The 17,033-nt window shown below is 37.4% G+C and overlaps 1 long non-coding RNA gene across 4 annotated transcripts in view; it reads right to left on the bottom strand.

The window, feature by feature from the left end:
* The window catches only part of LOC103345489 (uncharacterized), a 132,544-nt gene that overhangs the window by 18,292 nt on the left and 97,219 nt on the right, over window positions 1-17,033 (bottom strand). For 2 of the 4 annotated variants that reach the window (XR_011386281.1, XR_007913933.2), the window contains one exon: window positions 10,445-10,499. This is a non-coding gene — a long non-coding RNA (uncharacterized lncRNA). Of the gene's footprint in view, window positions 1-3,344; window positions 3,421-10,444; window positions 10,500-17,033 lie in introns of all 4 variants that reach the window. The other 2 variants (XR_007913932.2, XR_007913929.2) reach the window with 2 other exon arrangements.

The following is a 17,033-nucleotide window of genomic DNA, read 5'->3' as shown; positions in this document are numbered from 1 at the left end:
CTGTCTCTCTCTCTCACTGTCCACTCTGCCTGTCAAAAAAAAAAAAAAAAAAGAAAAAAAAAAAGAAAGAAAAGAATGGTGTTTACATTTTTCAATGGCTGGAAAAAATTCAAAAGAAGACTATTTTATGACATGTGAAATTTATATGATATTCAAATTTCATTGCCCATAAATATTTATTGGAACACAGCCACACATCTTCGTTTACATAATGTCAATGACTGCACTGTCAATGGCAGAGCTGAGTAGTCATGACAGGGACCATCTGGACTCCAAGGACTAAAAGTTTCCTTATCAGGCCCTTTACAGAATGTTTGCCAACCCATAATTTAGAACTAGCCTTGCTCTCAGAGAAGCTTCATGGTATTAGTGCTTCCCTAGGATACATGAAAAGGTGGAATAGTGTTTTCTCTCTTTAAGGAGACTTCAAACCCTGATTATGCTTTATCAACCCATCTCAGCTTCTTGGAGAAGGAAGACTCTATTATTAGTCTTCCCTCTCCTAAGCCTATCAGAACAAAGTAAATATTGACAACGCCCATGTTGCTGGTACAAAGCTGAGGGTTCTTGTGAGCATGTAGTAAGAAACGAGATTCTTATAAATAGTAATGGAAATAGAATACACCTTTCAGGTGTACAATCCGTGTTTCCCTCAATGCAAGCATGGTACTTTGCAAATACATGCTCTGATTTGAGGTTTTCTGGACATAACTTCACACTAGAAACTAAAGCCTGAATTCTTAAAAAGGATCAAATTTTGGGAAAGGATATCAAAAGATATCACACCATGAAATACCACTAGGCGGAAAAAAGAGAGAGAGAAGTGAGTGGCCACAGGTGAGCAAAAGCTTAATTCATAGGATTTAATCATCAGGCATTAAGCTAATAAACTACTAAAGGAATAGAGATTAATATAAACCCTTGGACATAGAGTTTAGGAATTAACACTGGTGACTTTAATCAGATCCCAAGGGAATCCAGTGTGCCAACTTTAATCCCACTTGTACCATGTGGTCTCTTGTTCAGTCACAGAAGTGGGGACTGAATATGTAAGCCAGGTCTTTTCCATGGAGTGCTACAGTGATCTATGGGTGTGCTTGTAAGTCAGTATTTCACTCCTCAGAATGCCAGAATCCATTCCCAAGGCCTTGTTTACAGGAGAACATCAGTATTCTCAGGGCACACACGTCAGTGCTAAAGAAACTTTAAATAGCACCAGAGAAAAGTGTTCTTGGTAGTAACACAGTCTGTGATAAACTTTGAAATACAAATGAGAAGTGGAAGTGAATGTTAAACGTATGCCTTGTCCTAAAACTTCATGAAAAATGAAATGTACAAGAAAAGTTGGATCCCTGCCATGACACCCATTACAGTGTAGACCAAGGCTCTGACCTTTCATGTTATACTTACTGTGTTTTTGACACATTTAGTCAATTAAAACGGGTGAAGTGTAATTTGTTTTTCTTAAGTTTAATACAGCATGTCAATAGAAGTTAACCAAAATTTATAGTTGGAACACTAAAGCTGCCACATGCACTTAAACAAATGAACACAATTTATCATGGTTGGAATAAAGAGAACATCGCGGGCATTTGACTTTATACTTTACATAAGCGTGTTGCCAAATATAGGAAAGCAAGCTCCTTCTCACACTTCCAATGGAAAAGACATTTTGGTTCACATTAAATATTGGTGTGAAAAATCTGGCAGGTATCCAGTCCTAAGGAGTGTTAACGTTGGCACTTCCACTGTGTACTTTTACTATAAATTGTTGTAGCATTTATTTGACATGGAATACCCAAAGGATTGATGAGCGAAGAAAGGAAGATTTTTTTTTATTGTGCCGTATTACCTTTTTCAGACATCTATACTAAGCTTTTACATCTTCAAAGTCTAAACAAGTAGCCACCTGTATTCAATCGGTGCAAGATATTTTTCATGAAACTATAGTTTGCCTTTTTATAAACCTATAAAAGCACACATTTTCCATTTTATTAGTCAGCAAAGCAGTGGTAGATTTAATAATAAAACTTATAAAATGTAGTTTCTTTATAGACAGTTTAACTTTTTGCTTGTTTAAAATGCCACAAGGACAACAAAATTTATATCATAGTTTCTGTCTCTATCACACAGAAACAAGTAACTACAATTTTGTATATCTTTACATAAAATAATTCACCCACTCTTCAGTTTATATAGCAGCCTACATGTGCCTAAAAAATTTAAGAGAAATATGATATCACTAAGGGAGAAATTATCTACTACAATCAAATATATGTATTTGCATTGGCCTCTATAATATGCCAATTGCTGTCATATATAGCCACAGCAATCATGCACTTCAAATTTCTCAGAGAAATTTAAAATAAGTTTGTGTCCCATTTTTTATTTAAAAAAATTTGTTTGAAAGGCAGAATTACAGAAAGACAGGGAAAGACACAGGGAGATCTTCCATCTGCTGGTTCACTTCTCAAATGGCTGCAAAAGCTGAGACTGCCAGGCCTGGAACTCCATCCAGGTCTCCCATGTGGGTGGCAGGGATCCAAACACTTGGACCATCTTCCTCTGCTTTCACAAGCACATTATCAGGAAGTAAATGGGAAGTGAAATATCTGGGACTCCAACTGGTGCCCATATTGGATGCCAGTGTCACAACCTGCAGCCCAACATATGGTGCAACCCCAGCCCCTGAGTCTCATTCTTATATTAACTAAAATGTTTCCAACTGTGACCACAAAATTGACAAGTGCTGCCCATGTAAAAATTCTGTTAGACTTTAAAAGTTGAGACTGGCTTAAGTGAATTAATCTGTAATATTTTGTAATTACTATGATGACCTAAAAAGAACAATTTTGTAAGATTTCAGAGTTTAAACATGAAAAATATTTAATATACACATTAATAACCCTATTTGACAAATACCTAGTCTAATCTCACTGCCCGCTTCTAAGCTCCTGTCTCAAGATTTTACACTTAGCAAGACTGTTTTATTGTTAGCATGATTGATGGCTTCAGTGTTTAACTTATCAAAAAGGATGTCTTTGTACTGAGGCTACCATGATTCTAAATTGTAGCAAAATTATTTCTCTTTGTCTTTAGGTCAGTTCACCTATTTCAAACTTATGGAACAAAATCACACCTTGAAATGGGCAATTTCCTTTCCTCTCTATAGTTCCACAGAAAGCAGACTGGAAGACTTTGCAATCAACCCTTTCCTAACTTGACTGCAAGATACTTAAGATTAACAATAGCCCACATATTTTAAACATTCTGAAAGTAGATATAGATTTACTTTCGAACAAATGAGACACATAGTAAACTTATGCCTAGTAGTAGAAGCTTACCACCTATTTAGTCATCTCCTGGGTTTAAAGTGTAAGAAAACAATTAGTCAGGTGACTCCGATTTTTTAATTTGCTCCTGAAAATAAAAGAGGAAGTTAGATAATTATTTCACATAACAGAAGAAAAATATGTACATGAAATTTTTTTTTCAGATAGCTGATGTGGCCTTCTGTAGACATATTTGTAGAATACCATGTATTAGTTAAGTACTGAAATGTGATGGATTTTTGATGATATTTTTAAAATACCCTAAAAATACTAAGTACCTACAGATACACAATCTCATTAGTGAAAAATGAAATATTACTAGTACTAGCAGAAATTTAAAAAGTGACAATATGTATTGATGGTGGTAATGTGGGAAAGAAAATACTCATATATGGCTACAGGCAGTAGGAATTGTTACAGTCTTTTGAGAAAGCAATCTGACAATATCTATTACATTTTACAATTCATATGCCCTTCAAATCAGCATTCCCATTACTGGAAATTGAGCCTATGGAAATAAAGAATGGTTTATAAGAATAATTACTAAAGATTTTTAGGACAGTGGCCAAAAAATGGGTGGGGGGAGTACACACCACTTAATGGGGAAAATTTTGAATAAGTCATGATAAAAGCAGACCATGAAACAACAAGCTGCAAATTACAAATATTTTCAGGCTATTGTCAATAATTTAAAGTATTTCCACAAGATGCTGTTAGTTAAAAGCAGAGCTATATGTATTATAATTCCATTCCTCTAAACCAAACAATACCAAAATATTGAATATTTGTAATTATTAAGTCATATAAATATATGAACATATATATTTATATGAGGGTACTTCATGGAAAATGGAATTCAAAGATGGGCTTTTTTTTAGATATTTATTTACTTGAAAGTCAGAGTTACACAGAGACAGAAGGAGAGGCAGAGAGAAAGAGAGAGGAGTCTTCCATCCACTGGCTCACTCCCCAGTTGGCTGCAACAGCTGAAACTGAGCCGATCCAAAGCCAGGATCCAGGAGCTTCCTCTGGGTCTCCCACGTGGGTGCAGAGGCTCAACGACTTGGGCCATCTTCTACAGCTTTCCCAGGCCACAGCAGAGAGCTGGATCTGAAGTGGAGCACCCGGGTCTTGAACCGGCACACATATGGGATGCCAGCACAGCAGGTGGTGGCTTTAACTGCTATGCCACAGCGTCAGCCCCAAGAAAGGCTTGTTTTAATGTGAAAAAATTTTGAAATCCCTGCATATAAGGAATTTTCAGAAACTTAACAAAAAGCTGTATTATGAAAATACTGTAAAAGGATTTCATTTTTGTGTGCCAAAATAAATTTTAATGCATTTAAACCAATAAGAAACAATCAATTTTTTAGAAAAAAAAAAGTTTATTCTTTTTTTTATTTGAAAAGTGGAATGATAGAGAGAGATAAACAGAGAAAGACACTGAGAGAGAGAGATATTGCCCATCTGCTGGTTCACTCCCCAAATGCCCACAACAGTTGGGGGCTGAGCCAAGCCAAAGCCAGGAGGCAGGAACTCCATCTGGATCTCCCACGTGGGTGTGGGGGCTCAGCATTTGACCCGTCAGCTGCTGCTTATGTGCAGGAAACTAGATTAGAAGCAGAGGCAGAGGCAAAACTTGATCCCAGACATTCCAGTGTGGAACGCAGGGGTTCCAAGCATTAACTAACCTTACACTACATTACAACATCTCCCTCCCACTGTTTTTAAACTTTATAAAGGAAAGAGGTTTACTTAGCTCACAGTGTTGGAGGTGCAAGGTTGAGGGACTGCATCTGGATAACATTCTTTAACAGAATACTGAGGTGGTGCAGAACAAGAGAGGGAGACAGTGTATATGCAAACAATCTAGTTTTAAAGGAAAAAATGAAAAGACTCATGAGAAAAGGGATGTGGCATACACCAACAGTTGGCGTCCTGATCCATTCTCTCCATCTTCCATTATTAGACCATCTCTGGGTTTTTATCTGGACAGAAGGGCACTGAAAACAAACATTGCATTTTGAGGTCTTCCTTACAGGTGGGAATGTACGGATGCATGACGTTCCTAAGTTCTGCCATGCTAAATGTAAGCAGAAGTGACAAGTGCAATCTCCTGGGGCATGATAGTGAGATGAACAATCTGCAACCATACAGACCAGAGACATCCCAAAAGACTACTACAGAGCAACAAATGATAGTGTTGTTGTTCGTTTTTTTTTAAATAAATGTTGTATCATACCCTTGGTTTGCTAATGCCTGCATTGTTTTGAGAGAGACAAGCATGCTATCTTTATAAAGTCCCTACTATTTTATTCTTCTCTCTCTCTCTCTCTCTCTCTCTCTCTCTCTCTCTGTCTCACTATCTCTCAAATAAATTAAATAATTTTTACAGGCATACAGATTCCTTATTTTATAGTTCTGTAGGGTAGAAATTCAATATGAATCTCCCTGGACTAAAGTCAAGGTGTGTCTGCAGGCTGCTTTTTTGTCCAAGAATTCTGAAGATGAATATCTCCTGCCATTTGTACTGCTGTCACACTTCATTTCCTATGATTGCTACTGTTTTATTCATGGCTATCCACTGAGAGCCATGCCAGCTTTACAGGTCAGTCAGACTCCTGAGCTTGTGGCCACTTTGTCTTCAAATCCAGCAATAGCTATCACAGGTCAAGTGCTTCCCACATTGCATCTCTCTGACCCACAAAGAAGAAAGTTATCCACTTTTAAGTGCTCATCTGATTATAGCCCAGGATAAGTTCTCAGTCTCTAGATCTTAGTCACAGCTGCAAAGTCACTTTTGCTATGAAATCTCATATTATCTAACTCCTTTTGCATCATATTCACAAATTCTGAGAATTCAGACCATTATCCTATTACAGACTCCAATATATAGCTCTTATGACAACAAACAACAAAACTTTTTATCAATTTTCATACAAGAAATGGAGAATTGGCCCTCCAAAATTACCATGCACAGATGATTTCATGGGTATTTGGCCAAACCTTCAAAGATTAGATAATCAAATGATGCTTAAATTTTTCCAAGCATAGATGAAGAAGACATTTCCAGAAATTTTATGACAAATAATATATGCTATTGACAAATACACTTAATAAAATGGCACAGTAAGAAAAAACACAAAATTATCTCATTTCAAAATGTTGAGGCAAAATCTTATAAGTGAAATAGTAGGGAACAGAATCCAACAGCATATTAAAATTAATATAACATGGGGCTAGAGCTGTGGTGTAGCAGGTAAAGCTGCCACCTGCAGTGCCAGCATCCCATATGGGCACTGGTTCAAGCCCCAGCTGCTCCATTTCTGATCCAACTCTCTGCTATGACCTGGGAAAGCAGTGGAAGATGGCTCATGTCCTTAGGCCCCTGCACCTGTGTGGGAGACCCGAAAGAAGTTCCTGGCTCCTGGCTTTGGATTGGTGCAGTTCCTGCCATTGCAGCCAACTGAGGAGTGAACCAGCAGATGGAAGACCTCTCTCTCTCTCTCTTCCTCTCTCTCTCTCTCTCTCTCTCTCTGCCTCTACCCCTCTCTGTAACTATGTTCAAATAAAAAAATCTTTAAAAAATTAATATAATGACCAAATAGGAATTAATATATAAGTATAAAAAGTAGTTCAATATTAGAAAAATCTAATAGTATGAGCTATAAGCATCATTTTGAAATATCTAGGAGCTGGTTTTGTGGTGCAGCAACTTAAGCCATCTATTGGGACATTTGCATCCCAATATCAGAGTCCTGTTTGAGTCCCAGCTACTCTGCTTCTAGCACAACTTTCTGTTAATGCATCCTGTGAGGCAGAGGATGATGGCTCAAAGGCTTTGGTCCCTGTCACCCATGTGGGAGACCTGGATGGAGTTCTAGGCTCCTAGCTTCCTCCCAGTCCAGTGCTGGCTGTTGCAAGCATTTGGAAAGTAAATCAGCAAATGAAATATTTCTCTTCTTTCTCTCTTTCTCCCCCCTCCTCTCTCTTTCTCTCTCTCTGTCAAATAAATAAATAAATAAACTTTTAAAAAATTATCTCCCCTAAGAAGTTGAGTTCTTATGCATTAAATTTTTCTTAAAAAGTTATAGTAATGTACAAAACCTGCATGAAAAGCATTTCAAACACTCCTGAAAAACAAAACAGAGGAAATGGAAAGAAAGCTCTTGTTCTTCATTAGTTCAACAACAAAAAAGATATTGAGTATCTCCTAGTTAACATAGCTATAATGTGATTCATTAAAAATACCTATGCATGAAATTTTTGTTTCTGAAAGTAGTTAAGTTGGCTCTGAAATCTATGTAGGAAAATATGCAAAATTAACTGACAAGCTCCTTATAATGAAGAGCCCATGGGGACATGATTAGGTCACCTATAAATCAAAACTTGGCATATGAATAAACAACCACACTAATAGAACAGAAAGTTTAAAGGTAAATCCAACTTCATATGGAAATTTAGGGTGTAATTAAGATAGCATCTCACATCTGTGAGGATAAGATGGACTTTCTAATAAACAGAATCATTACAACTATATAGTGATTTGGACAAAGATAAAATAGGAATCCATGCTTCATACCATACAACACAATTAACCCCCCATAAGTGAAAATGCAAAATACAAAAATCAAAAAATAGGAAAAAATGAAATTCTACAAGCACTAGAATAAAATAGCAATGAATCCCTGTATTACTTGGATGTCAAGAAAGACTTTCCAAAGCTCAAAGTCCTGGGCCCAGTGTTTAGTGCAGTGGTTGCTTTGCTGCATGGGACACCTGCATTCCTTATCATGAGTTCCTGAATTAAATCCCAGCTCCTCCATTTCCAATCCAATTTCCTGCTAATGTGCATCTGGAAGGCAGCAAATGATGGCTAAAAACTCGGGTCCCTGCCTCCTACATAGGAGGCCCAGATGGAATTCCAGGCTTTTGGCTTCAGACAGGCCAAAAGGGATTTTGGTGAGTAAATTGATGATGGGAAAGTCTCTCGCTCTTGCTCTCGCCCTTTGTTTTTCCAACAAAGTGAAAAATATAAGTTAAAAATGATTATATATATATGTATATCAATAGACTTTAAAATAGATAATAATGAAACTCAAAATCCAGAGGCTCTTAAATGGAAAAAGTAAACTTTTGGAGGGCCAGCACTGTGGCGTGGTGGGTAAAGCCTACAGTGCGGGTATCCCATATGGGCTCCAGTTCAAGTCCTGGCTGCTACACTTCCAATCCAGCTCCCTGCTATGGGCTGGGAAAGCAGTGGGAGATGGCCCAAGTCCTTGGGCTCCTGCAGTTGTGTGGGAGACCTGGAAGAAGCTCCTGGCTACTGGCTTCAGATTGGCCTAGCTCTGGCCATTGCAGCCATTTGGGGAGTGAACCAGCGGATGGGAGACCTCTCTTTCTCTCTCTCTCTCTCTCTCTCTCTCTCTCTGCCTCTGCCTCTCTGTAACTCTGCCTTTCAAATAAATAAATAAATCTTTTGTAAAAAATTAACTTTTTTAAAAATCATAAGCTAAAAGGTAAATGACAGTCTAGGAGAAAACACTTGCCAAGGTCGAGAGCTAATCTCCCAAATATACAAGGAATTCTGAGGACAAAGAGGAGCACACACTTATTCCACAAATATTTATTGAAAACTACTTAGTGTAAAGTTCTATGCTTGAATTTGAATTTGGGATGTGGTATGATGCTAGCCAAGCACATCTCTATTCAAAGAAAATCTAAGCATTTTCCACTGCAGTAACATCCCCTTTGGCAGTTGAGGGCAACTGCTATACTAATTTCCTGCACATGTTTTTCATTTTACTATTTGCCTTCTTAAAAATCCCAGAATGCAAAATAACCTAAGAAATGGACTATAAAAGTCCTTTGATATTCTAAGATAAGAAAAATATCACTAGTCATCATAATATTTATTTGAAATCTCTTAAAATGTAGTTACTTAAGGTATTTTCATTGGTCATAGAATTAAATAAATTTCAGTGCTATCTTTTGTTTGCAGCCATTAAAGTAGTCACTGATGTGTTTATTTAACCCTGGTTCTAATTTGAAATATCTAATATGACAGTAATTGCTTTATTCTCATTCAATGTTTGGCTCTACGTTTCACTTCACTCATAACTCTAACTACAGCTGTCCAGGAATTCATGTTGTCTGCTACTATTTCTTACTCAAATATACAAAGTTCGAGTTTGTTTAATATTTTTTAATAATTTTGTCTAAACAAGGCAATTTATTTGCATTGATAGCAAAGTGGTTGTGTTTCTTCCCTTACTATGTTATTCTTATTGTCATAAAGAGGGTCCAGGAGAGAACAAGGGCTGTGTATGTTTCCCATCTGACAGGAGCACTATACCCACTTTTGTATTATTTGCACAATAATGATCAAGGCCCAGGGCATTTCCTGGGGATTAATGGCTGACTGAGAGATTGACTGAAGACCATTAACCTCAAGCAGTCATTAATTTTCTTAGAAAACCTGGTTGAAGTCATTATTTCTATTATAAGATCAGTAACACACATCACTTACCATCATTACCCTCCAAAAAATTGAAAATAACCTTTCTGGAATTTTTTAAGTATATTCAATTTGTAGGTTACATTTGAGAAAAATGCCATTGAAATCCTGAACAGCTTAATAATCTTACACGCATCATCACTAAAATGTCAATGTCATGAGCATTTTTGATTGTTTCCTCTCTGCCCTGACTTGGAAGTCAAACTTTAAAAAAAATTCATCTTTTTCTTCTCTCTCTGTCTCTCTCTCTTCTTCCTTTCCTCCCTTCCAGCCTCCCCTTCCCCTTCACTCCCCCCCCCCTCCCTCCCTCTTTCCTAAGGGCTTTAGCTTACAAGTTTGTACTGAAGGTGTAAATCTGCAAAAGCAGCATGTGGTGGGTCACACCATATACAAATGATTGGAGAGCGATGAATCTATAGTGTTTTCATTAGTGCTATTTTGTCAGAAATAAACATTAGAAACAACTATTCCTTCTGAGCAACTTAACTGAAATGGAACTAAGAGAAGCAGAATTCTCACAATTAAGCAGGCAGTCATAACAATGTCATCATTTTGACAATCCGAACATTATAATTAGCAAAAGGAAGAGCCTGACCCACACAGTATTCCAGGAAGCATAGAACTCCAAAACAGCAGCAACATTTGCAGCCCTGAAAAAAATAAGAAAAAAATAATAAATGCTAAAATAAGAGACCCAGGAAATATATTTCATATTGTGAAAGTGTATGATTGGGGCAGTATAACATCAAAAAGAGGAAAGATCACTTGATGAATTCTCCACTTCAGACATATTTCCCATTCTAGTTTCCCTCATCTTTAAAATGGGAATAATGAAGCCAGAGCCGAGGTGTAGTTGGCTAAGTTTCCCCCTGAGACACTGGCATCCCATATGGGCACCAGTTCGTGTCCCGGCTAATCCTCTACAGATCCAGCTCTCTGCTATGGCCCGAGAAAGCAGTAGAATATGGCCCAAGTGCTTGGGCCCCTGCATCTGCATGGAAGATCTAAAGAAGATCCTGGCTCCTAGCTTCAGATCAGCTCAGCTCCAGCAATTGCAGCCATTTGGGGAGTTAAGCAGCAGATGGAAGATTCTCTCTCTCTCTCTCTCTCTCTCTCTCTCCCTCCCTTCCTCTGTCTCTGCCTCTGCCTCTGCCTCTGCCTCTCAGTAACTCTGCCTTTCAAATAAATAAATAAATCTTTTTAAAAAACTACAGTGAGGGGCTGGCACTGTGGCATAGAATGGATGGAAGACCTCTCTCTCTGCCTGTAACTCTACTTCTCAAATAAATATTTTTTTTAAAAAAAGGGGGGGGGAATAATATGAATTGTATTGCGATCTACAGTTCAAGAGCAAGATTTTTTTTTCTTATTTTAAAGGCAGGTAGATGAGAGAAAGAAACAGAAAGGGAGAGATCTCCCATCCACTGATCCACATCCCAAATGCCCATAAACTGCTATGGCTGGGCCAAGGCAAAGTCAGGAGCCCAACATTCAACCCTAATCTCCAAAATGGGTGGCAGAAATCCAAGTGCTTGAACCTCTCAGAATTCACAGAAAGCTGGAATTGGAAGCAGAGCCAGGACTAGAATCCAGACACTTCAATATGGGATGTGGGTATCCCAAGCCACATTTTAATTGTTGTGCCAAGTGCCCACGCTAACGGTAAGGTATTTTGCAATGTACTAAGAAAGTCTCTGATCATCTAGGGTGCACCAGTAATAGCACATAAGGAGTTACATAATACTGAAGTCCCTCCTAACCTTCTTTCACTGATCTAATTCACCCATTACACTTGGAGTAAGGAACAGTGATAATAGCATATTGTCACTTGTCACTGTGATTCTATAACTCAGTTCATTTTGTGTAGCTGTAACAAAACACCTGACACCAGTTCACTTAAATAAATAGAGATTTGGGGGCTTAAGATTCTGGATATTTGGAAATCCTAGAGCATGGTGCTGGCATGTGCTTACTTTCTGAGAATCTCATGCTAATTCAAAGCATAAAGGCTTTCTGGGTACAGGCAAATGGATAAAACCTGAGTGGTGGTCTCACTTTACAACAACCTACTCTCACAGTAGCTAATGCAGTCCCACAAGACCAAGAACTCACTCATGAGTGAAAGGCGTTAATCCATTCACAAGGGCTCCACTCCTTGACCAAAATACCTCCCACTCGGCCCCAACTCCCCACAATGCTAAATTAGGGACCGAACATCCACATGAATTTTGGTAAGGACAAACTATATTCAAATCATAGCAATCACTTTCTTGCAAATCTTTCCCTCAGGAACAATTGACAAAGTCTTAAGCATGTAGCATTTCCTTTCTCCCTTCCTTCATCTCTGCTTGAGGGGCTGGCACTGTGGCATAGCAGGTAAAGCCACAGCCTGCAGTGTTGGCATCCCATATGGGCACTGGTTCCTGTCCCGGCTGCTCCTACTAAACCACCATAACCATTTGAATATTCAATGCATATGGGCGACATAATGAGTCATGAAAATCAAAAGACAAGTTTCAAGAGGAAGGGAAAAGTAATTGGTTGGTGCTGAGGAACACCTGGGGTTAATAGCCTGCCATCCTTCCCACAAACAAGGATAAACAAAATTAATGACTCTGCAGAGAAATATGAAAATTAATTTAAAATAATCTCTATCCCTAAGAAGCTTGTAGTCCATTAAGGAATATAAAACAAGAATACAAACTACTGCAGCATGAGTTAGTAAGTAATAAGAACCACATGTGCAATATATACTACTATGTGAGTGATTCATGTAGTTCAGTTTTTGCTTCTGGTTGGGAGAATAAGGGAACAGTTCATAAGGAAAATTACTTTGGTCAGACATTAAAAGGGAACATTTACAAGCAGATAGAATGACTTGAGGTACAAAGAGGAAAATGGGGTGAGGATGGTCTAAGAAGTATTAACACCTTTTTGGGTTTTGTTTTTAATTTCTTCAGTTTTTGTCATTTTTAGCTCTAGAATTTGTTTCTTTTTTTATTTACTTTTTTTAGCTTTTAACAGACTCAATATACTTCATAGATACAGCTCCAAGAATGTGATTATATTTCCTTTCTCCCCACCTCCTTCTTCTTTTCTCCCTCTCCCTTTTTCCCTTCTCCCCTTCACTTTTGAGATAACATATCTTCAATTTACATTGCAGTCAAGACTTAATGCTCCAGTAAATAAAGAGTTCAGCAAGTTAAAAGCAAAAAGACCCTAGTTTGGTGGAAATATAGGCAAAGGCTATAAACAATAATCAAACAGAAAAATGACTATTTCACCCATATACAGCAAATTTAAAATTAATCACAGACCATTAAAACTATAGCAATATAATTATTTTAACCATTAATTTGACAAAGCTATAAAACAAAGTTTAACAAAACCATATTTGTGACAATATAGATACTCATAGGCATTTTTTTCATTTTCTTTTTTTCTTTTTTTTTTAATTTTAGCTACCACATATAAGGAAGCATATGTGGAATTTGTCTTTCTGTGTTCAGCTTATTTCACTCAACATGATTTTCTCCAGTTGCATCATTTTGCTACAAATAGAAAAATTTCATTCTTTTTTAATAGCTAAATAATATTCCATTGTGTATATATGCCATGTTTTCTTTATTCACTTTGGTTTATTTTATATTTTGGCAATTATGGACAGTGCTGCTATAAATGTGGTGATGCATGTATCTTTCTGATACATGTTCCTGCCTTTTGGGTATATACCCAGTAGTGGGATTGCTGTATCATAGGGTAAGTTTATTTCTAGTTTTTCAAGAAGTCTCCATACCATTTCCCACAGTGGTTGGGCCAATTTACATTCCCACTGATAGTATATAAGTGTTCCCTTTCTCCATATCCTTGCCAGCATTTGTCACTCTCAGTGTTTGGGATTTTAGCCTTTCTGGCAGGTGTGAAGTGATATCTGATTGTGGTTTTGATTTGCATTTCCCTGATGGCTAGTGATGTTGAGCATTTTTTCATGTATTTGTTGGCCATTTGTATTTCTTCTTTTGCGAACTGTCTATTGAGATCCTTTGTCCACTTCTCAACTGGATTGGTTGTTGTTGTTGTTGAGTTTTTTAAGTTGCTGATATATTCTAGATATATTCTTTGTGAAATAGCTAGCTCACAATTTTTCTTTCATTTTGTTGGATGCCTTTTCACTCTGTTGATCATTTCTTTTGCTATGCAGAAGCTTCTGAATTTGATATAATCCCATTTGTTTAGTTTTGCTTTTCTTGCCTGTGTTTTAAAGTTCTTATCTAAGAAATTGCCACCTAAACCAATGTCTTGGAGTGTTTCTCCTACATTTTTTTCCAACAATTTCAAAGTCTCAGGGCTTAAATTTAGATCCTTGACCCATCTTAAGTTGATTGTTTTATATAGTGAGAGATATGGATATAACTTCATTCTTCTACATTTATACATCCTATTTTGCCAACACCATTTGTCGACGAGATTATCTTTACTCCAATATATGGTCTGAACACTTGTCAAAAATCAGTTGGTTGCTTGTATATGGACTACTTTCTGGGCTCTCGATTCTGTTCCATTGATCTATGTGTTGGTTTTTATGCCAAAACCATGTTGTTTTTACTGCTATAGATTTGTAGTGTGCCTTGAAGTCCAGTATTGTGATATCTCCAGATTGGTTATTTTTACTAAGGATCACTTGGCAATTCTGGGTCATTTGTGATTCCATATGAATTTTAGGTTCTTTTTTTTTTTTAGCAATTCTGTAAAGAATGTCATTGGTATTTTGGTAAATATTGCATTGAATCTGTAGATTGTTTTAGGTAGTGTAGACATTTTAATAATATTATAATCTATGAGCAAGGAATGTTTCCAATTTTTGTGTCTTTGATAATTTCATTCATCAATGTCATAATTTTCATTGTATAGATCTTTCATTTCTTTGCTTAATTTATTCCTAGGGTCTAGTACTGTGGAATAGTAGGTTAAGCCTCTGCGTACAATGCTGAAATCCCACATGGGCACTGGTTCATGTCCCAGCTGCTTCTCTTCTGAATCAGTTCTCAGCTTATGGCCTAGGAAATCAGGGGAAGATGGCCCCTGCACCCACCTAGGAGATGCAAAAGAAGCTCCTGATTCCTGGCTTTAGATCAGCTCAGTTCCAGCCATTGCAGTTGTTTGGAGAGTAAACCAATGGATGGAAGACCTCTCTCTCTCTTTATCTCTATCTCTATCTCTATCTCTATCTCTATCTCTATCTCTACCTCTCCTCTATGACTACAGTTCTGCCTCTCTGCTAATACTAACCGATAGAATAAATAAAGGGGAGAGTGATCCAACATGGGAAGCGAGATACTCAGCAGACTCATAGAATGGCGGATGTCCTAAACAGCACTCTGGCCTCAGAATCAGCCCTAAAGGCATTCCGATCTGGCTGAAAAGCCCATGAGAGTATTTCAGGCATGGAAAGCCAAGACACTCTGGCAAAAAAAAAAAAAAAAAAAAAAAAAAAAAAAAAAAAAAAAAAAAAAAAAAAAAAAAAAAAAAAACTAAATGAAAGATCTCTGTGAGTGAGATCCCAGTGGAAAGAACAGGTCTTCAAAGAGGGAGGTGCCTTTCTCTGAAGGGAGGAGAGAACCTCTACTTTGACTATGACCTTGTCTAAGCAAGATAAGAGTCGGAGAACTCAAGGGGCTTCCATAGCCTTGGAAACTCATGACTGGTGCATAGGGAGATTACTGATGCCATAAACAGGAGTGTCAATTTGTAAAGTCAACAACAGGAGTCACTGTGCACTTACTCCTCATGTAGGATCTCTGTCCTTAATGTGCTGTACATTGAGGCTTAATGCTATAATGAGTACTCAAACAGTATATTTCACTTTGTGTTTCTATGGGGGTGCAAACTGTTGAAATCTTTACTTAATGTATACTAAACTGATCTTCTGGTTAAAAAAAAAAGAAGAAATTAGCAATTCCCAACTTGACTCTAACTGGGATTAAAAATGACAATAGGTCTGATCTGATTTCATCATCATTTAAAAAATCATCTATTATTTTTCACTTTATGTTTCTGTGTGGGAGCAAACTGTTGAAATCTTTACTTAATGTATGCTAAACTGATCGTCTGTATATAAAGAGAATTGAAAATGAATCCTCATGTGAATGGAAGGGTAGAGGGAATGGGAAAGGGGAGGGTTGCGGGTGGGAGGGACGTTATGGGGGGGAAGCCATTGTAATCCATAAGCTGTACTTTGGAAATTTATATTCATTAAATAAAAGTTAAAAAAAAGAAAAAAAAGAAAATAGGAATTTTTTTAATTTAAAAAATTTTTTTGAACTTTTATTTAGTAAATATTTTCCAAAGTACAGTTTATGGATTACAATGGCTTTTTCCCGCCCATAACTTCCCTCCCACCTGCATCCCTCCCATCTCCCGCTCCCTCTCCCATTCCATTCACATCAAGATTCATTTTCAATTATCTTCATATACAGAAGATTGATTTAGTATATATTAAATAACGATTTCATCAGTTTGCACCCACACAGAACATAAAGTGTAAAATACTGTTTGAGTACTAGTTATAGCATTAACTCACATTGGACAACACATTAAGGACAGAGATCCCACATGAGGAGTAAGTACACAGTGACTCCTGTTGTTGACTTAATAATTTGACACTCTTGTTTATGGCATCAGTAATCTCCCTAGGCTCTTGCCATGAGTTGCCAAGGCTATGGAAGCCTTTTGAGTTTGCTAACTTCGATCTTATTTAGACAAGGTCATAGTCAAAATGGAAGTTCTCTCCTCCCTTCAGAGAAAGGTACCTCCTTTGTTGGCCTGTTCTTTCTACTGGGATCTCACTCCCAGAGATCTTTCATTTAGGTCTTCTTCTTTTTTTTGCCAGAGTGTCTTGGCTTTCCATGCCTAAAATACTCTCATGGGCTCTTCAGCCAGATCCAAGTGCCTTAAGGGCTGATTCTGAGGCCAGAGTGCTGTTTAGGACATCTGCCATTCCATGAGTCTGCTGTGTATCCCACTTCCCATGTTGGATCATTCTCTCCCTTTTTTATTCTATCAGTTAGTATTCACAGACACTAGTCTTGTTTGTGTGATTATTCTTAAATATTTGATTTTTTTGTGGCTCTTGTGAATGGAATTTCTTGCTTAATTTCTCTTTCACTGAGTTTATTTAGTGTATT

This window comes from Oryctolagus cuniculus, chromosome 2 (assembly GCF_964237555.1).
Source record: "Oryctolagus cuniculus chromosome 2, mOryCun1.1, whole genome shotgun sequence".
Classification (NCBI taxonomy): domain Eukaryota; kingdom Metazoa; phylum Chordata; class Mammalia; order Lagomorpha; family Leporidae; genus Oryctolagus; species Oryctolagus cuniculus.
The sequence above is the reverse complement of the archived record's forward strand: the minus strand, read 5'-3'. Positions and strand labels throughout refer to the sequence as shown.